Below are 22,970 nucleotides of genomic sequence, written 5' to 3'. Positions count from 1 at the left end.
GTAAAGGAGTGCTTCGTGCATTTGGAGTCGTGAACCCCTTCTTGTCCTAGAGACAATCTTGTTGGCTGGCAACTCTACGACAGCTAAACTGAAAACATTTCGAAACAGTTATCCCACTCGCAGCTGGTAGCGGGCAAATTTGACTTTCTAGGTTAGAACATTTTCTAAATGCGTTCCTAGCATAGGTCTGTCGCCGTTTAGCTTCACGCATCAAGTACCACTTAAGGTTTCACCTAGAAAAACGGTGATATTATCGTTCGTTGCCATAGTGCCTGCGAAAGTTAGCATTAGAAGATTGCATCATTTTTGATTACTCAAGAGATTTCAAACGCCGTACGAAACTCCGGTGGCCTTTAATTTGGCGAAAGCAATCGAATAGGACTGAGCAAGGCTCGGAGTATCATATCTACTTGCAAAACTTTGGTATTTAACCTATAAAACATAACACGGTCAAACCTTAGTCACCATAACAGCATCCAGATGATACCATTTGAATATCCATATGGCTGGGATATGCTGAATAGGTCCAGTGGTTATCGGCATTACATGGTCACTTAGGCCAACTTTATGCGTTCTCGCACAACCGTCTCGTGAATACACGAGAGGGACCTTTTGGTGATACGTTTGGTGCACTGCAAATTCCCCTGAGAGCCCCTTGCGCAGGTAACAAGTCTAGCACCAAGTCTTGCTGGAACGAATATGATGATCGAAACGGAGGTAGCAGAAACTCACCGGTTCCCTTATGCGTTAGCCTAAGACGACTCGAAGGCGATAGCCATCTTCGTTTTCTTCTCAGTCGTCGTACTGATCGTTCCCAGCCCGCTTCCGAAAGCTTTATGCAGCTAATGTGCTTTAGCACTGCCTCTAGGATCGGATACATTGTAAGCTTTCTGCTTAGAACAACAGAGAGCTGAGCTAGTTGGTAAGTATTCATACTAAAAAGACAGAGCATGCAAACACGGACACCACAAAATCCGACTAACAACTGAAGAGACGCACAACGGCGGAAAAGAAAGAAGGCACGAAAACGTATCTGCGCATGCCCAAGCAATAGGCGAAGCTATAAGAGATGGTTAACCGGAGGCTAACCTTCTGATCTATATTTACATTGTCGAGAGTGCAAGTGCACGGCAAAATTCGATGAATGCGCAGTGTTATACTGGCATAGAAATGAAGAAACGTGCCTGATGATTGAGGCATGACATATCGAGAGTAGTGGTAGCGCATGCGTGAGCCAACCGTCGATTAACGTGCATAAAGATGAAATCAAATGCCTTAACAGTTATCTTCCACGTAGACTCCCCGCGTGCCGAATTGATAGGTTCGCCTATTGCATGGGCATTCGCAGATAAGTTTCCGTGCCTTCTTTCTTTTCCGCCGTTATGCGTCTCTTCAGCTGTTAGTCGGCGTTTGTGGTGTCCTGACGTCTTTCTTGTTTCCGTGTTGGCACACCCTGTCCTTTTAGAATGAAGATATATGCACCTCGCCTGATTTTGTTTTGCCTCCGAGTTCGGCCCACCTTTGACGATGCGACGGTGTCATGTGGTGACGTCATGATGACGTTATAAATTTTGGCGACCTGTCATGACGTCATATAGTGACGTCATCACGGGATGATTTTTTGCATCACTCGTGTTGATGCCGACTGTCGATTTTCGCCTTTGATGAGGCATCTAAGTCTTTCGCCTTAACAAGTTCGACATGTTACGTTATTCGCCTGTGTAGTCCACCATGGAAGATGTGTATGCGACCGTCCCAACTAAGGGTCAGCGCGAACGAAAATACTTGGACGTCGTGTTTAGAAAAATTCTTTATATAACAGACAGTTAACATCAATAAGACAAAACAAAACAGACAAAGACAAAACAGAGTTCAGTAACATAGACATAAATGAACCCGTGAAATACGACGCGTAGGCAACACGTACAATTGATGTTTCGCACATTTCCACACACATACAAATAAAATGCACATCACATTAAGAAAACAAGACAAACGTTTTGCAGGAAGCGCAATTCTACAAAAGCCACGGCAAAATCCTCGCTGAAAGCCATCACTGCTTACCCGACTTGGCAATGGATATATGCATATATGTATGGAAGACAGAATGCATAAAAATATAGCTAAATCTGACAGCCGTAGAAGCAGTTCTCGAAGGTAACGTCTTTTAGTCCATTGCTACGTTTTTATTTACCGTTGAGACGGTGGATAAATTTTCAGCGGGAGCAATAACCTGTTATCGATAACCGGTTCTTCAAAGTGTCGTCTTATTTCGGCTTGATGATGGTGATGATGCTCCTGGGATGATTGGCACCTACCCACTCGGGGGGATCGGCCAAGAATCGGGCGGGTCACATCCCTTATCGACAAACCTCACAGTGGCGATATTTTCTTTTTCATTCAGAAGTTAAAACGGTATTGAGTCTATTGACACCAATTTTCGAAGGTAGGTTAACTCCGCCATACAAATATGTATACGGAGACGGCTCTGCGCAAGTGTGAATCTTAGAAAACGCTAGGATAACGCAGATTGACATTATTGTCGATATCGTGACGTTCATCGATTCATCGACATTATCGTGACGTCAGGCTACAGTGTCAATTCTGGTGATTTCAGGCACCAGTATGGCCAGTTGCGATGACGTCAGGTAACGAAAAATTCAAAGGGGCTGCTTGTGCGTCAGCAGCGGAGCCAAGGAAAGAGTAACCGTGGAAAAGTCACGACATGATTCGCAAGCACGTGAAGAGAAGCTCATACCGTGTTGTCACGTCAGCGTATCCTAGGAACCGAAACTACCTTTTAAAAAATACTGTAATTAAGCTTTCTTGCAGTCACGCTTACCAGTAACACTCTCTAGGCTCTTGATTCCACTCGACGCAGAGCGCGCACGCACACACACACACACACACACACACACACACACACACACGCACGCACACACACACACACACACACACACACACACACACACACACACACACACACACACACACACACACACACAACTGAAATTTTCGTGTCAGTGTGCCTTAAAATCGATATGAATAGATATAAATATAATGTTTTTGTGTCTTTCTTTGCCTCTGTTTATTTCTATTTCTTTCTCTCTCTCTCTCTCTTTCCAATTCTTTCTCTTTCGCAGTCTTTCTATCTTTATTTCTCTATCTTTCGTTTCTTTCTTTCTCTGTATCTGCCGCTTCTCTTTCTATCTCTTTCTATCGTTCTCTTTCATCCTCTCTTGCTCTCCTTTTTCTTTCTGTCTTTCGTTCTCTCTATTTCTCTCTCTCTTTCCATGCTATGATTTACTATCTCCCCTTCTCCTCACCCTCACATCTGTCCTCCTCCCCTCACTTCCTTTTCCTATCCCCTTGCTGTACTATACCATACAAGGCCATTTGCTCTGCTAGCGTGCCTGGATAGCCGAGTGGTTAAGACGCTCGCCTTCGGATTGTGGGTACGCGGGTTCGAGTCTCGCCTCGCGAATAACTTTTTCCCCCTAGAATTTATCTTTCTCTCTCTTTCCTTCTCTCTCTCTCTCTGTAGTAGTTGTCTCACCCGTAACTGTTATTGCATCCCGCGCCGGAGCAATTGGCGTACTTTTCTTGACAACTAAGCAGGAGATGAAGACGACTACGATGAAGAAGAGGATGAAGAGAGCACGTACCGGTCTCGCCGAGCAGGTGCGACGCAGCTGGGGCATTAGCGGTCGCTAGGCAACGCGAGGCGCTCCGAGTGGCTTTTTGTACACACAATTTTGCACACGCCAATGCTTTTACGGCCGGCTTAAACAGCTTTGTTTTTGATATATGGGCACTCCAGGCGCACTTGTGCCGTCGCCGTGACGGTCTGTGTAAATTACCGCGTATCGTATGTTCCATGTGCGAGTGAAAGCGTGCGAGTGAAAGCGTGTGAGTGAAAGCGTGTGAGTGAAAGCGTGTGCGAGTGAACGTGTGCGAGGGAAAGCGTGCGAGAGCAGTCGACGATCGCGGCTCAAGCAGATATGAAACGCGCCGGCCGTCGTTCGTCGCGCAAAAAGCACACGGGAGCGGAGAGTTTGGGTGTGACGGGGGTGCTGCGTCGCTTCAACCTTTCTTCGTCCGCCGCGGTGATATAGTGTTTACGGTGCAAGGGTACTGACTCGAAGGTCTCGGGTTCGATCGCGGCAGTCGCATTTCGATGGAGGCGAAATGCTTGAGGCCCGTGTACTATGCGGTGTCAGTTGCACGTTAAATAGCACCAGGTTGTCGAAATTATCCAGAGCCCCCTATTACGGCGTGCCTCACAAGTGTATCGCGGTTTCGGCAAGCAAAAAGAAACTCACAGCAACTCTTATGCGTTCGCCTGAGTCGACTCGAAGGCGAAAGCCATCTTCTTTTTCGCAGTGGAGCTGTTAAAGGGGTCATGAAGCACCCCTTGGGCTGATTGAAAAAACACATCCTGCGGAAAGCTGACACGGCTATGAACTGCTCTGCCAAATATTACAGTCGTGCGCGCCGCGTAATGGCCACAAGCGGAGCGCGAAGTTGCCGTTTCCCCAGGCACCCTCTTTTCAAACAGAGGCCGGTTCTCACTCTCGTCGGTGGGCGGGGCGTCTGTCCGCTGTACGTCGCAAGAGACATAGCATGCTTATTGGCCGATAGCCGACGTAAATCGAGAGCGGCGTTCGGATCAGATGCGCTTCTTGCCGCGGGGTGCCGCCACTTGCCGGTGCCGCACTCCTCAGTACACGGTAGCCGCACTCGCGCAAGCGAATCACAGCGGGAGAGCGATCGCGTTTCATGACGCGCGCTGGCGTAACTTCTTTCCCCCATGCCATCCCTCCCTGTCTAGCTTCCAGTGCGCTCGTCCGCACGAGAAAAGAGAGAAAGCTCTGGGAGCGTGCGCCAAACCCCCGTAACTCCGCTGATTCTTGACGGATTCGAGAAATTTTTGCGGCAATCGATTCGGGAGGCAGTACACTCCGATACTGAGGCCATTAGATCATTACTTGGAAAAGTGGTTCATGACCCCTTTAAAGCTTTTCGTTACGCAGGGTAGATGTAGATGTAGAGTAGTGCGAACAGAAATGAACCGGCACTCTTCATCTTCATTTTCTGCTTTGCGCCCTCAACATGTGCGCCGATTTGAACATCACGTAACAGCTACTTACGTGACATGCTCCCGCCGATACCACGTGACACGTGCGTAGTGTGTGGAACCGAATGAAGCCGGAGAAGGATAGCCAAAGCCTAACCATACCTAGTATTATTAGCCACAAATTAGCATCTCCAGCAGACCCGCCACTGTGGTCTAGTGGTTATGGTGCTTGACTGCTGACCCGCAGTTCGCGGGATCGAATCCCGGCCGCATCTTCGATGGAGGCGAAAATGCCTGAGGCCCGTGTGATTAGATTTAGGTGCACGTAAGGATACCCCAGGGGATCAAAATTTCCGGAGCCCTCCACTAGGGCGTCTCTCATAACCACATCGCTGTTTTGGGACGTGAAACCCCAACAATTATTAGCAGCTCTAGCAAAAGCTCGGCATCACTACAGGAAAAACAGAAAGAGCTAGGTCGAACACTAGCTCCGCTGTTGGTTCCGGCCTTGCGCTACTAGTGGAAGCTGCTCTTTTTTCCTCTAAGTAGATGTATTTAGAGTTACTGTATATGCTACTTTTAGGTAGCAGAGTTGCGCATTTGTCTTCCAACGCCGCGAGCAACCATGCGTTGCGGAGAAGCTGACGCTCGGGCCAATTTTTGTATTTTTTGACGCAGCCGCCGCAGTGAACTGGATTGACACTTGTCGTCGCCAGTCAAGTTAATCACCGGTCTTCGACACGCCAAGCATGTCAATCGGCGACACGGTAGGCATGTCGCCTGCAAAAACGGAGCGCGTCTTCGCCGCATAGCTGTGGTTGCTAGCCAGACCTATGCGCAACTCTGCTACCTAAATGTAGCATATACAGTAACTCTAGATGTATTGAACCTTCCGCGCCCCCCTCCGAAAGCTTTCTGCAACTAACGCGGCTTAGTAATGCCTCCAAGATCAGCGCCCCCCCCCCCCCCCCCCCCCATTGTAAGCTTTCTGAATCTCACCTTCCTTTGCTTTGCCTACGGGATCGGCCCACCAAGCAGTGAAGTCCTGTGATGACGCCACCATGTGCCGGCGCAGCGACGTCATGACGACGTCACAAATTTGGGCGATCTGTGACGTCACAATGACGTGATATGGCGACGTCATCACGTGATGATGATTTTTCGCATCACTCGTGTTAAAGCCGCCAACGTGGGACGCCGGTCAATTTTCGCAATTTCGCATTTGATGAGGCATCTAACCCTTTCAGACGCCACTTAAGAAGAACTGTCTGTAAATGTGTCAAATGGACACAACGTTATTTCAAATCAAATCTTTATTTCCACCGTGTATTTTACAGGTGGAGGACAACGGAAAAAAAGCTGCCTATAGGCGGCTTGACTAGTCCGCCTTTTCATTTCAAGGCAATCATTTCAAGGCACTCACTAATCTATTGCAACAAAAATAATGTCGTAATACGTCAATTTATGTGTTATAGTAATCATTCGTAATTACTTTTAGTTAAATGGCTATTTATTCTGAAGCCATTAATGCTGTGTTTTTGCATAAATAGAATGAAATCTCAAGCTAGAAATATAGTGCAAATTCATCTTCGGTTACCTCCATGTTGAGCAAAGAAAAGTTATAATTTTGATGTGGGTCGTGGGAGGCGGCGCGTCGAACGACTCGTCGAATATGGTAGTGCCTTCAGCAAAGTGATCATATGCAATAGTGCACTGTAAAGGGAAGTTAAATGAAGACAAATGTATTATCCAGGATGTTCAATTCATTCAAAACTCAATATATCTTGCTCTTTCTTAGCGCCTAGTCGATAAAAAATAGCAAAAACAGGTGGTACACACAAGTGTGTAAAGAGCGTCTCAAAGGGCAAAGGCCTTCACCTTAAAACCACAGATATTATTATTATTATTCACAATGACAGCTGACGCCATGCAACTTCCGCTGTAAGATATATATATATATATATATATATATATATATATATATATATATATATATATATATATATATATATATATATATATATTTCAACACGTGACCGTTGCCTTCCCCTTGGCACCCGTGCCATCAATCAAACCGTGTTACCCTTGATGTAGGCACAATTACTGTTCCACGTTCCGCACTGCCGTTTGTAAAATTACAGCGACGCGCACATTAAGGTAAGAGTTTCGACCACCGATGAGACATATGATGCGTAGCTGCGTAACTTGCTCCTCTGGAACTTTAGCACCGCTGGCGACTGCTTTTGCATGTCATCGTAAACCGGAACCAATCATAGAGGTGGTCATCGTGTCCTCAGCGTGCGCCTGCTCGCTATACTTGTTAAGTATGAAATACAGTCCGTCTGGCAGTTGTTAGTGAAATTGTCTCGAAAATCAGCAAGCGCTATTGGATATAGAGAGATCTCTTGTTGACTTCCCTGCGTATTCCACGTTAGGGACGTCCTCACCATCAAGCCATGGCGCCTACAACGTCATGGACTCCTTCGATGGCCCAAGCCTTCGACGTCGTTGTCCCTGCGGGGACTAGTCCGGAGACCGTCTTCTCAATAGTTGGCCTGTCAGAGGTACACTGTGTTCAGCATATGGGAGGCATGAACTTCCTAGTCATCGTGAAGAGCATGGCTTGCATGACTGTAGTCGTCGACGCTGGCTACCTGACCATCGGTGGCGAGCGTATTCCCGTCGTTCCTGTTGGCCCGCAGGTAACTAAGGTCGCTTGCTTATTCCTACCGTCCTTCGTCCCCAACGAAGTCCTCGTCCAGGTTTTGTCCCCATACGGCAAGGTGTTGTCTGTAAACGCTGGCTTCATGAGCGCACGACATGAGCGTCGGCATTTATATATGTGCCTTATTCGAGCATTCGAGCCTTATCGCTGGTGGCCGCGTGATTTTTGGAATAAGCTCAACAGTTTGTGTTGGCGCGCTCAAGCCTATCAGAAGATTCCAAAATAATCTGGAAGGTTTCCAGACATAGGGCGCGGCTTGCGCAAGGCAGCGGCTACGCGTGCAATGGACTAGTTACATAAAAATAACAAAGGAATCGTGCGTGGCTGTATTGTTAGAAAAATTTGTGATTCGTGTGACACTTTCTTTTGTACTATATTTGTTTGTTTTACTTATTTCAGACACTTTTGTTTATATAATTAAACACTTTTGTGTATATTATTAGCTGCTATATATTTACTTTTTTTTTACTGAAGACATTCGGTACGAACCACAGGTCGGCAAACTCTAGAGTCGGCTCGCTCAGACTCACCCAGACTGACTCAGATCGAGCCGTCAGTCGGAGTGAGAGCAGGTGAGTAATATTTTGGTGAGTTTTGAGTCCGACTAAGGAAACCTTCATAGTGAGTCGAAGTCCGAGTGAGTTCGATTGAGGAAAATATTGGTGAGTCTGAGTCCGAGTGAGCCCGAAGCGCGAAATATCTTTCTTGAGAGAGCGAGTGAACTCCACATGTTATTCCCGACCTACGGTCCTATCTACTCGTGTTGATGAACAGCATTACTATCACCCTTACTTAGGCTCATGTATATACTCAAGTCTATTCACACATATCTCAATGTACTATAGCGCTCATGCGCCATCTCAATATTTATTGATCAGAGGTGTGGGTTTGGGGGGGGGGTGCCATGACTTCGACCGCAAGTTCTTCTACGTATAATTAATGACAGAAATATTTCGTGCGAGTCGCGTATTTCATAAAAATGTTCCTACTGAATTGAAACCACTGATAACACGTATTTGACGGTACAAGATCAAATGGCGTGTCGTAGGGCACCGATTATGTGAAATATTGGCATTAAAGAACATTGACACCGTGATCGAAAAAGCTAAGTTTACGCTAACGGACTCATGAGTCGACTCACTCAGGCTAACTCAGACTCAGGTCAAGCCGTGAGTTCGAGTGAGTTCGGCTGAGTAATGTGCTGGTGAGTTTGAATCCGAGTGAGTCCGGTCGAGAAAAAGTTTAGTGAGTCTGAGGGCGAGTGAGTTGGTTTGAGGAAAATTCTGCTGAGTGAGTCCGAGTGAGCCCTCAGAGCAAAATGTACGCGTGAGCTAAAAGCGTATTTTTTTTGTAATCATATACATGTCTTGTATTAAACTTTCAAACCCCCCCGTTTGGTGAGGCATCTAAGGCTTTCACCACTTGGTCTCAAACAATTGCCAGACAGTATAAGTACTTAACGACTATCTGAGTAGGCGCGCCCTAACGACACGGTGACCACCTCTATTATTGGTTCCGGTTTACGATTATATTTAAAAGCGGTTGTCAGTGGTACTCAGGTTCGCGGGGGGCAAATTACGAGGCTATGCGTCGCATCTCGCATCGGTGGTCAAAACTGTTATCTTAACGTGCGGGTCGCTGAAATTCCATAAGCGACAGTGCTGAAAACAAAACAGGAATTGGGCCTATATCGGCGGCCGTTCAGTGATGGCACGGGCGCCTAGGGGAAGGAAACTTCCAATGGATAAAACAACCAATATTACGGCGCAAGTTGACTGTTGTCAACCGTCATTGTCAACAATAATAATATTTGTGTTTTTACATGCGGAAACCACGATATGATTACGAGGCATGCCTCAGGGGGAGACACCGGATTAATTTAGAGCACTTGGTGTTCTTATAACGCACACCCAAGGCTAAGTACACGGGTGTTCTTTGCATTTCGCCCCCCCCCCCCCCATCGAAATGCGGCCGCCGTGGCCGGGAAGCGAACCCGCGCCCTCGAGCTCAGCAGCGCGACGCTCTACGTGATAAGCTAGCACGGCGGGTGTAAGGCTCCGTGTGTCCGTGTCATATGCCGCGCTACAACGAAGTTTAAACTTTTGCTACTTCATCTAACTCACCGGCTTAACACAACGCAAGACAACGCTCGTTCTGCGTCACATCTCCTTTGCGTTCCGCCTATTTTGTTCGCGCTTTAAGTTAGCGTATGCATGCCTGTTTAACGCATTAGGTCAACGAAGCGACTGCCAAAGATCACCGTACCTGTGACTTGCGGCGCTCCTCGATCGGCGAGCCATCGACGCACCGTGCTTGCGAAGACGCCGGGTGAGACGGAGACAACAATGCACCTTAGTCAGACGTCACGTGATTCACGCAGCTGCTCCGGGACAACAGCTGGCGGCGTAGCATCGCGGGTTTTACAGAGCTCGCGTCTGTTTACCTACTGGATCGTCGCCAGAACACAAATAAAACAGTCTTGTGTCGAGATCACGATGTACTGCGCAGTTAATTGTGCGCCCGGCAGATCTTCTTAAAGGGCCTCTAAACCAGTCGGAGTTCAAACACGAGACGGTGGCAGATGTGGGGCGCTCAAAAACTGGAAAGGACGACGACAGTGACATAGTTTAAAGTTTTAACTTCTGTCTCTGTCGCCGTGCTTTCCAGTTTTGCGCGCTGTTACATGTGTTGCAGTGAACCAAGTAGCCCCAGCAAACAACCATCCTTGCATACGAGACAGTGGTTTTCTTCTCGCCTTCGCTACCCTTCCTGCAGGCGCCATCTCCTCCTCGCCACTCATTTCTTCGTAAAACACGTGGGCTATGTCAGAACTAAGCCGCGAGCCTATCGAGATTTCACGCGTTTGGGCTACACGCTGTTGTCTCTGCTTGCACAGCCGAAAACGCGTGAAATGAAGTGAAATCAGTTGATCGCGAACGATAGTCATGCGAGACTTGGCAGAACGGGCGTACGACTGCATGGCGAAGCCGGGTCGGAGACGGTTCTCAAACTGATATCCCTCGTGTATGCACGAACCTAGAGCGTATTTCCTCGTGGCGTCACGTGAACATGACTGCGGGCTTCGCGAATCGTGCCGTCGCAAATTCTGCTCATTCTTTGTATTTTCAGGGGTTGTTTGGGGCCCTTTAAACCTTTCGCTACCGAGATTTTTGGCCGAAAACGATACAAAAATACCGTTTTTTTTTGTGCCTATTTGATTGCACGGGTGTTGAAACAGATCAAACAGCTATTCAAAGCCGCTTTATTCACAAGATACAAGCAAAATATCTTTTCTTTTAATATGCAGAGGATTGACTTCCCTGCACTGCACCACAGAAAGTGCCCTAACCTGTCTAGTCGTCGCTGCAAAAAATGCGTTTTTGAAATTTATAAAATAAAGCGCATGGACGGCAAAGCCCGTGAAAGAAGGACATGGAATCACCGGTTGGGTTTGATTACATATTTCGGCGTCCAGATGCGGTCGTCGTCCGAATCCGATAATTCAAAGAAAATGTGTTGCTCTGTGTAGGCGCTGCCACATTCTCAAGGCAATGGTAATTCCTCTTCATTGCAGAAAACTTTGGCAGACAAGCGTTGTTTTTTTCTATTTTTCTGAATGGAGCAGTTGCCTGCACGCGCGCCGCTCGCGCACAACGGAGGACACCATTTTCAAATTCCACTAACCAGAGTCAACTCCTTTGTCGGCCAGAATTCATGCTTTGAGCACGTGTTTAATTTTTTTTACTGTACCATCTGTTCAAGCCAAAGAGAAGTTAGTGAAATTAATTAGCGTAGCTTAACTGCGGCGCCTCTAAACGCTTATTCTAGTGTGGACGAGTCCAGCTCGTCTTCGGTAGAAGCGGTAAAAACCGAGTGGACGAGCTCAATTCGTCTTCGCTAGGAAAAGGGTTAAGAAAGTTAATCTGTATTTGCTTTTGCAATGCTGGATAAACTTGTGTTTTCGAACAGGCATCGTGAATCTGCAAAGTGACGCATATGGCTTGGGCTCTTCAGCGTCGACGCTTGACAAAAAGAAGTGTGGCAGAGACGCAAGTGCGAAAGCCTTAAATTCGAGACAGACTGGTACAGGACAAAGTTATATTTATCGTGGGCTTGCAGAAGAACATCGAGATAGTTGAAATTTCGGCTTGTTGTTTAAGGCCGACTTACCAGTTGCGCAGTTCGGCCATGCGTCCCTGTAACTCCGCTCGAACTTGAATTCTGAACATTTTTGCGGCAGTCAATTCGTGAGGCAAGAGGCTCCTTTAATGAAGCCATTCGGTAATTACTTGGAGAAGTGTTCCAGTGCCCCTTTGAAAGGAGACAGAGCAGCCACAATGGCGGTGGCTGTAAGATGACAAACCTGTTGCTTGCGGCAGCACAAGCGATGATCTCTGCTTCTGCTAATCACTATCATGAACAGCCGTGAGGGAAGCATATCGTTGGCACGCGGTACGTTAGGGAGTTTTGTAATCACGGCACACAGCCGGACATGTCGCGTGGAATATTTTTATCTTTTCCGGGAACCTGTAGTAAGCAGAAAAAAAAAATACTAATACTTAATAGACAGAATGTTAGAAACTGTGTAGTCGGATGTTTTGTGAACCGATCTACAACTTCCTCGTTGTGCTACGGGGACCCAGCTTCCTTGCGCCAAAAGTGGGTTAATTAATCTTGCCGAATTAAGCAAATAAATAAACACAAAAATAGTGTTACTTACTCCATGCAATAGTAAGCAACATGCATTTAATCGGATCGTCATAGAGTGCGTCGTCAGATTTTTAAATTCCGGCTAGAGTTAGCTAGGACACCCCGTACAAGTGCGATCGACTTGTTTGAAGTGTGATCGCGTCGGACATATGGCAATGTTTTTTTCCCGAGAATGGCACGGTAATGCCGGCCGTGCTGGTTGAAAACCACAGATTAAGAATAAGTGAGCGAAAACTTTTTGAGACCCAATTGAGTAAGAATCGAATATTACTCCGAACTAATCGAATCGAATACGTATCAAAGATGCCTTCGAATGCTGATCCCCAGCCGCGGCGGTTGCATGTTTCAGTCATAGGCGTGCCCCCCCCCCCCCCCCGCCTAATCATTTAAGGGGGGGGGGCAAGTCTGCCTCATACCTTTCCTCAGTCGGAGCAGTCCCACGATGACAGTGCCAGGTTATGGCCATGCAGGTTTTTGACGATAATGGCGGCCCAGGACCACTGATGTTGCATTTCAAGAGCTGTTTACTTCCCACTGTTGCCAAACGGACCGAAAGCAGGCCATTGTGGGAAGCGCGTCATCGCTTGGTTATCATTTTTGAATCCCTTACGAAGCTTCTTTTTTCTGAACAGGCTTTTTTGCTAGTTGGTTTGTTACATTCGTGGAAGCCATAGCGCCGAAAACACAAGGACTAGGGAAGAAGACAGAACCTGCGCTACTCAGAACGGGACGTGCGCTACTCACAACTCACAAGTTGTGAGTAGCGCACGTCATGTCATTTTCCTTGGTCCCTGTGTTTTCAGCGCTATGGCTTCATTGATTGCTTTCTTTCTAATTCGACCCCAACGGGGAGGGGAACTCCCCCCCCCCCCCTAATGTGTGACCCCGTGCACATTCCTACGGTTCCAGTGCATCTCCAGGGCACACAACCGTGAGTCCATCTTGCGATAACTACTCTTGTTCGTCAACTATGATTTCGTTTCACCTGTGTCCCATTCAGTAGCGGTGGGGCGCCGTCAGCCGCCGAGAGATGGCGCAACGTACGCCCATCCAGAAATCCTGGATGTGTAACAAGATCCCAGGATGGCCCTAGTTCTCAAGTAAGTTCAGACACAGTCATTGAGACAAGAAATTTCAGGACATCACTTTCAATATTTATTTATTAGTAATACGTTACGGCGTTCCAGTATCCTGTTTTTTTTTTTTTCGTTGTGTAGTACACACGTCGTCAACACCATGTGACTATAGTTGCAGAATAACGCGCAGAACGTGTACCCCACAGGTGTTCGGCACTTTGAAGAAACACAAGGCGATATAACCGCGACGTTGCACGCGGAGTGGCGGCATGAGACTTTTCACTTTTTTTTTGTAACGCTTAAAAAATAGGAATTGAGGAAAGGTAATTCATCGTCATTTTGTACCATAAACGTAGTTGTGTTTTTTTTTTTACTTTTGGGCGAACAAACTTTCATGTATTTTATAACATACTCGGTACAGGAAGTTCTCGTAAAACAAAGCTAACACAGCAAACTACGTACATCAGGGTCAGAGATTTATTTACTATAAAACACTAGTGAAATTCAAGTTCATATTCAAGTGAAAAACATTTTCCCTCTAGGGTTGAATTTTTAAAGGTCAGAAATTTTAATACTTATTATTAGTAAAAAAAAACAAGGCTTGACGTAAAATTCAGCTCATTGTCGAATGACATTGATCCTGCTTTCTGATAATACACAGCAAATTCAGCCTTTGGAGATATTTTGCAATTAGTCTTTTTTTCTTTAATTTCGGTGACCGCATTGTCACCAGCCCTATAATCTCAGTTCGTGCATAATAATCTGGTTCATATTAAAACTGATTTCATTTTAGGCATTTAGTGATATGAAAGCAACATTCTCACTTCATCAATGTCACTCCGAATTTGAACTAAGAGCCATGTTAACAAAAGTTTTTCATTCAGGCCAGTTAAGCCGCCGTATATGGCAAAATCCAGACACTTTTCAACAAACATTTGAACACTTACGTTCTTTTTTCTATTTAACACCGAGTCAACATCAACACGTAACATCTTGACATGTAAACACAAAGAAACACCCTGGATTTACGTAATAGTTATACCGCGCATGCGCCAACTGCGACGAGCATCGTCATGCTTACACAACGAGACAACGTAACGAACTGACAACGAACACACGTTTTTTTTTATGTACGCCACTTTTTCTGTAGTACGACGCGTCGTCTTTACAACAACAGCGTGGTGTTACGTGTAACACAACATAGCTTACTTCAAGTCAAGTGCAGCAGTCGTCTAGCTTCGGAGAACAGAAATCGCTCGTCATTGGTCATGCTTTGTTTTCATTTCTGCACCGCAATATCCCTTCTTTTGTTCCGGATACAGTGCGAACACGCTTCAGTGTTGAAGCAATGACCGCTCCTGTATCTATTATAACGCAAATGGATGACGGAAACAGATCGCTACTATGCCTTTTCTTTTGTTCAAATTCGGACTCTTCATCTTGTTTTGACCTTTTACATGAGAGCAAAGTGGCTGTTCAGGAATTTTCAGGCAGTTCTTTTTGTTCAGGTGAAGTTTCTGTGGCGATAGTCGGTCCGCTTTGTTTAACGGTATAATCTGTCATTTACGGTGAAAACATGCACCAGTGTCAGCTAAAAGAACATGCGTGCCGATTTAGGAACAAATATTCTTTTTTCACACGTGTCGGGTTAGGCCTTACAACGCCAACACATAGGAATTGACACCTACTGACGCCAAATCATTTTTCGTTCTTTTATCTCTTAACGCTACATAGATGACACTGGTGTTACACTGGTGTCGCACTGGTGTGGCACTGGAATTGCACAGGATTTGCACTGGTGTTACATTGGTGACTCACTCGCGAGTTCTGGTACTCCGAAACTGGCGCGCCGCACACGTAACGTCAGAGCACAAAAGCAGAACATGCAAAAAACTGTGTGGCACTATAGTCAGTTGAAAAGTTTTTTCGCACAAACTGGTAAAAGCGCGTACATCCACCAATACTGCTTGAAACAGGCAAACAGCAAACACAGACCTATGTGTGTGTGTACAGACTCCAGAGTTCACGGTTTCGACAACTCCACCAAAACAACTCCCCGACTGTATACACAACACGACGCTGGTGGTCGGCTTGGGTCAAGACTTCAGGTCGATGATCGAATCCGTCTGCGTCATCGACGTCTCTCGAACGTGTGGTCCAGTGTAGCAAGGTGCGATTACAGTGGTGCACGTCAGAGATACACATTTTTTCCAAGTGGAAGACGCATCAAAAGCACTGGTTCCGACCACGCTGGTGCCGGAAAACGTTGGTTTCTTACAAACTGATTTAGAAACACGTTCACAGATCATAGCAGAAAAAATGGCCACATTAGGGCAAGTTGGTTAGGTTTCATATTGGTGTAACAGCGTACTTAAGACAGGTACAAAATAATGTAGACATACTGTTTCTTATCGTGATGGTGGTGTTGGTCTAGCAGACCTGGCCGGCAATTGCTCCGTCCGAGTGACTCTTTCCATGCATTGTGTCTCACCCTCTTTTTGTCTTTGCCTTAGGTACGCCGTTATCACAAACATGAAGATGTTCTGAGATCAACTTCCAGCGAACACACACCAAACCTCCAACTTCCAGATATAAAATGGCTAAACCAACAGGCATCCTGACGACGAGATTTTCACACCTTGCATTTAGATCAGTGGCAAAATAGTGCTTCTCCCCGTCTTAGCTCAGTGGTGAAAATGACACGAAATCAAAATAGAAACAGGCTTCGCCATGCATGTTTGGCTTAGCTGTTAAACAGGAATCTGTGATCTGTTCATACAAGTTAATCATGGTCAGTGGCGAACAGCCTGAAGTTCCTTGTTACAAATAAACGAAGCGTAAATCAGAGCTTCGTACTACTTTGACACACGATGAGAACACACGATTACTGACATGGTAAGATTACCAGTGCCAGCTTCCAAGCCAACGTGTTCCTTGATGTTGTCCAGGCTGTTGGCAAAAAAGATCGAAAAAACAACAACAACAACAACGTTTTGTGGCATCAGCGTCAGCCATTAGGTAACCGGGGCCTGCATCTGTTGCCTTTACCGTACTGACCATTGCAAGTACGCGCTCGAAAAAATCTAAGCGTCCATTCCTGTTGGCACTCTCTACGAAGCAGTACGACCGCTTTTAAAGGGGGGCTGGCATACATCTACCAACATGCAAAATGGCTACGCCATTCCTGACGACAGATAAGTTGTCGGCGTTCACGAAAGTGTGTCAAGTGAAATGTGTGAAGTCGCGCCACGGGCACTGTGCCGTCGGTAGCTCGAGAAACGCTGCCTTTGCCAGTGCCGAGAGAGTTCGCTGAGAAGCTGCGGATAATAATAATATCTGGGATTTTACGTGCCGAAATCACGATATGATTACGCGGCACGACGCAGTGGAAGGCTCAGGAAATTTCGACCATCTGATTTTCCTTAAAGTGCACGGACACCGCGCAGTACACGGGTCTCTAGCATTTCGTCTCCACCAAAATGCGACCGCCGCGACCGGGGTCGAACCCGCGGCCTTCGGGTTAGCGGCCGAGTGCCATAACCACTGTACCACGGAGGCGGAGATGAGAATCTGCGGAGGAGTTGCACACAAACTTACGAAGCCTTTCTCGTGAATTTTGATTCTCATTCAATGTGCTTCGACACATTCTGTGTCCAACTTTCTTTAGGCACTTGACCTTTTGTCAGTATCGCATCCCAAGTGCAGAAAAGTATAGTCACCAAGTTTAGTGTTCACAACAGTTACATCCGTGTCCCAGCAGTCTCCTCAACTCGACAAGCCACCTCGAGTCAAGACACTGAATGACGGCGCTGCCTCACGGCTCAAATGGTCACTGGTCTCGATTGACACTCAGTGCAAGTTTTAGGGAGCCGTAGTGTTTTCTTCAGACAAGAGGTGCTGTTGTGCTCAATTCACTGGTGTTGTAAGAGACAAACTCACTAGAATGCCACACTTTGATCTGCTCAAACCGACCAGGTGAACACTTGAAACCACAAACCCATTTCAATGTGTGTTCCAATAGAAATCAGCATCGTCATCACCATCGTCGTCAAGTGAAGCGACCACATCGAGTTTAAGGATAGTTTGAGAATACAGAGGTTAAGCTTTAGTATTAGCTATGAATCTGAATGGGTGCACGGAGTATGAGAAGGGCCCAATATGAATGTGTGCGAAGTTGGGAGAGTCAATTTTTTTCTCAGTCATTTCGGTAAACTCGTCAGTCCATTGGCAAAAGGCAGCATCCTCAAATGGCTGTGCAGCTCGTGCGCTGTGCATAAGAGTGTCATTTGCATCTCCCGTTTTTTTTTCTTTTCATTTCTCCGTGAAAAGGTAATGGCCACGAACAACTACAAAACACAACGCGCCTCAGGCACCTACCACTGACTGCACGAATACACAACGTGTGCTTCAAACGTGCTCACACATCTCTACCCGTCTTAACGGTTCCCGACCAAGTGCTCCGCTCCGGAGCCAAACCGGAATCCCCCAAAATGTTATCTTCATCTACGGACGACAGGTAGTGTTAAAGGAGAAGAGAAAATGTCGTACTTTCTAAAGCCAAGAGCGCGACAAAGTTTTTGCACGTAAGGTGCTCTAAACGTACCTTCTCTGGTTTGTGAGTCACTATAAAGAATCCCCTATGAACACACAACTCGATGGTACTTTTTTTTTCAGACATCTGAGGTGCTGCTCGAAAACCGCGTGGGAAGCATGTCACTTTACGTGTATTCGCTTAGCAAGAGCGACTTCGAAGGGAAAAATGCTTCGATGGCAGCGCGGCATCGGTAGGAAAAGGATGAGAGAGAAAGATAGAGAGAGAGAGAGAGTGAAAAAGGTGACGCAATGTCAAAGGATAGAAACTAGAAACATGCAGGAATATTTTCTATCTTGACGTGGAACTACCTTAGAGTTGAAAACTGCATCTTTTCTGACTTCTAGCCATGAAAATATAGCCCTATTGTTTTGCAGGTAAAACAGTTTCAACCACTGCTTCGTTCTCACAGAGGCACAGCTTATTACATTTCTCTAAGCCTCATGAAGTCAAACGGGCACAGATAGCACTGCGTAAAAAAACTGGACAGTATTACTACAAGCCATGGGTTATTCGATACGTTGCTTAGTTCTATCCTGTGTTGACCTTACCTGCCATATCCTCTCAAATGTTCCTCCAATATGATCTAGTATAATCTTTGCTAAAACCAAGTGTAATGGTGATCTATTCACCTATCATATTACGTCTAAGACTCATCCAACTCATAAACCATGCACGACTGCGGCATCTGGAGTTGCTCGCCATGAACCTGAGCTCATGACGTAATCGTAGATGCGTGAAGGCTTAGATGTCAGTGATGCAGTTCCCAGGGTAGTAGTTCCAAGTCTAGCCATCTAAAGCACTCTGCGCTACAAGTACCCTTGGGTCTTTCAGTACATTTGCGTTTGATAATGCGGATTGCGAAGAGGAGGTCTAGAATGAAACTGCGAAGGGTCTCCCTAATACTGACTTCTACAGATTCAACACCGTCCGAAAGAGACAAACGAAAAATAAAACCTCGTATCTTATGATGGCCATTCCTTGGCACAGGAAAAACAAAACGCCGTAAGTTCACTGGCATTAAGCCAAGTGACTTAACGAAACCTTTGTGAACACTTACAAGTTCTCTATGATCGTCTCTGGAAGCACTGAATCCATTTTAGAATCTCATATCGTGAAGACGACCGTATTTTGCTAAGTGGTCATGATTTGGATTCAATGTTTCGTGGGCGTCATATATTATCCACCAGCATCGCAGATAGATGCTTACAGCAATCCTGAGATCTTTTTTCAACAGTTTCACCTTAACTTGTACGAAGTTACTAGCCTATGGGCAGCGTACGTTTAAGGGGCCACTTGGCAATTGTTCTAAGTGCATTATCAGCCCTTTTTGGCACATTGATTAAGTAAAATATTTCGCTTCAGTTCACCAGAGACGGCATTCGAGAACTCGCGTACCTGTATATATTTCACATTTCCGAAAACTTTACGAATATCGTGTCATAAAAGCTACGTAACTCATAAACCTCAATGGCTGTGAGTGCAGACACATGCTTCTCGTGAAAGCGTGAGTGCATTTTGTTTGCAAAGTAAAAAAAAAAAAATAGGTTAGACGAAATAAAGAACGGTGCGATACATTGACACTTCGCGTGGTGCTTGACACCATTCACAGTGCACGCCTACTGGCCTGTTCCGTACATTGACAACGAAGAACTACTTTCGGAGACATTTAGTGTTGGCATTGGGCATGCAGTGGCCTACAACACGAAGTCAGTCTAAAGAGATTCGAAAACTCTAGGAAAGCGTACATGTGAAAGGAGCGTTGAAAACCCCGTAGGGGGTCAATCTACCCGAGGACATTTTTTTAATCTCTCTCGTGGTTTTCTACTAGAACAATTTCATGTCTGGCGAGTAGATCTTCTGTTACGGCACTAAAACTAAGCTTTTGTTAAGGTTCCAAGATGCTGAACGGGCAGAACTGCGCCATTGAATTGAGAGAATGCTAACCAGGGAGTTAACCTAGCAGGTAACCAGGCAGCTAACGAGGCAATGTTAAGCAAGGAGCTAACCAAGACAGTGTGAGCAGAACTGCGATTGTTGACTTATCTACAAACAAAGGAATACGTTCTGTTTGTAGCAGAGCGTGACTCTGTCTAACAACTTACATCCGGCGTGTTCGTATCGCTTAACAATTACCAGAAAAAATACCTTAGGTAAGGTTCAACGACAAGTTATTTAAGCATCGCCTCTTTAGGGTTCGTAACTGACGCGCTAAATAATTATTACGGGATTCGGAAACAAAGTTTAACAGTTTAATGGGCGAATTCTCTGAATGGGGTATCTAAAATAAAAACCATGGTCATTTCTTTAGGGTTCATAACTGACATGCTAAATAATTCTTACAGGATTTCGAAACGACATTTAGCAGTTTAATGGGCAGATTTTTCTTAATGGGATTTCTAAGATAGAACACATGATCATTCTCATTAAAACAACGAATGACCTAATGGTAGTGAGGGCAACGAAAGAAAAACATTCAGGTACACTATTTAGTCTATGTCGAGTCTGGAACCCTGCCAGTGGAAAGAGGGGTATTTCTGGATGACCTGAATCTGTCAGGGTAACGACAACGCAAAAAATATACATCGAAATTGAGAGGCACCTGGCATTCGCAAGATTCCTTCAATGTAAATGGCGCAATGTTGCCCGTGCAGCTGTGTTCAGCAAAAGAAAACCGAGTCCAATAATTAGTGTTACCTAATTAGCAGCAAACGTTAACGATCCCTGTGCCTAGCTTTATCGTCAGTTTATGACATCTTTTTTTTTGTTCTCTGACAGAGTCGCACGTTCGCTTACACTTTTTCTGAGATAAAAAAAAAAAAAACACACTTAAACCACTCATAGAAGAAAGGAAAATTACGAATGCATATCCCTCATCATGAAGTAATACAATCGTTTTGTTGTTTCCTTCCGGCCGACATATATTGGACGGCTTTTTTTTTCTGGTGTGTCTTAAGGTTTTTCTCATGCTGAACACGACTTTATTCTCATTTCATCTCCGTCAGCCATCGCAGGACATAGCGACCAAGAGCGTTGACATGCGTAGAACAGCAAAACCCCTTCCAACATTTCTGTCACCATACTCAGTATCGTCTTTGCAGTAAGCATGGTACCTCCTTCTTAGTGCAACTTCCCTTCCTCACTTTAAAAGAACACTTTGCACCACAACTGACATGATGAAATGGTTGAGGCAGTTTGTTCAGCCATGCATGTATATCTGCGACGAGAGTGTACAGCAACAGACTTTCACCCAAAAATGCAGCTCATAGACTTCAGAAATTTTTGAATTACACACCTCTTCATGGCACAGACTACATGTAATATCGCTGATATCTTGATCTTAATGGGGTGTTGGTAGATAAATCTGTACAACTTGTCAGAAGTTGCACATTAGGAAGAACAGTATAAACGTTGAGCTTTTTCGTGAACATAATCCAGATGATAGAATTAAGCGCCTTGTTGGCTCAGAAAGAACTTTCCTCGACGGCTTTGTGGCACTAGGGCATGCATGATGCTACTCGGGAGTAGCGTACACCCCGAGTTCATCTCTCCAAGTGTCACTGTGATGGTCACATCTAATCGTGACACCACGTCTAATCGCATCTATACAAGACATGAGGCAGAGTGTTCTTCCAACTATCGGCAGCTGTCCTATCGCATGACGCATTCTTGGTCGCAGTCGAAACCCGCAGACCACGGAGATTGACTGGAAGAACGTTTCGAAAGTAACGGAGGAAGAAAGAAGCGCATTTATCAAGAAGACGCGTTTTCCAAATTTCGTGCGCTCGTGGTTCGCAGCGTACGTTACTTGAACTACGTGCCCAGTCCTTGGGGGAGACTGGGCTTTTCTAATTTTGTGCCATACTTTGATTAGGGGCGTCTTAGCGGTCACGCGAGTTACCGAAAAGAAAGAAACTGGCTATCGTTCCCAGAATTTTGACTTCTCATAGCTGTAAATTCATCGCGCTGCTTAGAAATAAAGTTTATATTGGCACTTAAGAAGGCCTTGCAACACTTCTCAGCCATCGCGATGTTTTCTTTCTTTTTTTTTTAATTTCTTCTTTCCCAAGTTTTTTGAAATCATCTTGTATCTGTCCGACCGTACTCGTTGGCATCTCAGCAATAAGCGACTTTCTTGAAAAACGAGGCTGCCATTATGACTGTGTTTCAGTCAGCTCTTGTGCTCCTTCAGGCTACTCCGAAAATCGTTGGTATAGTCTTCTCTCATCAATCAGGTTGTTAAATCCTGAATCTATTCGCGTAAAATTTACAAACCACAAAGAAAAAAGACCAGAAAGAGTGAACATGGACGTTGCAAGGCCTTTCACGTAGCTTTGTATTGTGATTATGGTAAGTAAAAAATTTAGCTAATTTTGTTAATAGCAGTACCACTAAGTGCGTACGAACGTAAGCTGGATAAAATATTGTACGCAAGTTCATAGTATCTCTGTTTTTATTTGGAGATACTCCTTTTGGTTATTAGTTTATTTCTACGCCTTGTATATATTTACCGCAATGTCATGTCACTCGCAATGCATCTTATATCTCATAAAGAAGTAGTTTGCATAAGCTGGAACAAGAACCGCTGTGACCGCTAAGACGCAGTTGGTTTCCTAACTACTGTAGACTTTCTGAGTGGTGTAAATGCATTGTTTCCATTTGAGAGCATCGAGACGCCTAACGGATATAACGGAGCAGAAATACGAACTATGAAGGAAAGCCACTAGGTTTCAACACAAACCGCAATGGAAAAAACAAGAACATCACATCAAAACTTGAAGGTTGAGCTAT

At 45.5% G+C, this 22,970-nt stretch overlaps 1 protein-coding gene across 2 annotated transcripts in view; it reads right to left on the bottom strand.

Annotated features, from left to right (window-relative positions):
* Positions 1-10,222, bottom strand: part of LOC119407223 (uncharacterized) — a 56,542-nt gene extending 46,320 nt beyond the window's left edge. For both annotated transcript variants that reach the window (XM_037674103.2, XM_037674104.2), the window contains exon 1: positions 10,068-10,222. The gene's annotated coding sequence lies outside the window, so the exon portion shown is untranslated. The remainder of the gene's footprint in view (positions 1-10,067) is intronic.
* Between the last annotated feature and the right edge of the window lie 12,748 nt (positions 10,223-22,970).

This window comes from Rhipicephalus sanguineus, chromosome 10 (genome assembly GCF_013339695.2).
Source record: "Rhipicephalus sanguineus isolate Rsan-2018 chromosome 10, BIME_Rsan_1.4, whole genome shotgun sequence".
NCBI classification, from domain to species: domain Eukaryota; kingdom Metazoa; phylum Arthropoda; class Arachnida; order Ixodida; family Ixodidae; genus Rhipicephalus; species Rhipicephalus sanguineus.
Note: the sequence above shows the minus strand (reverse complement) of the source record. Positions and strands in the feature narration are given on the sequence as shown.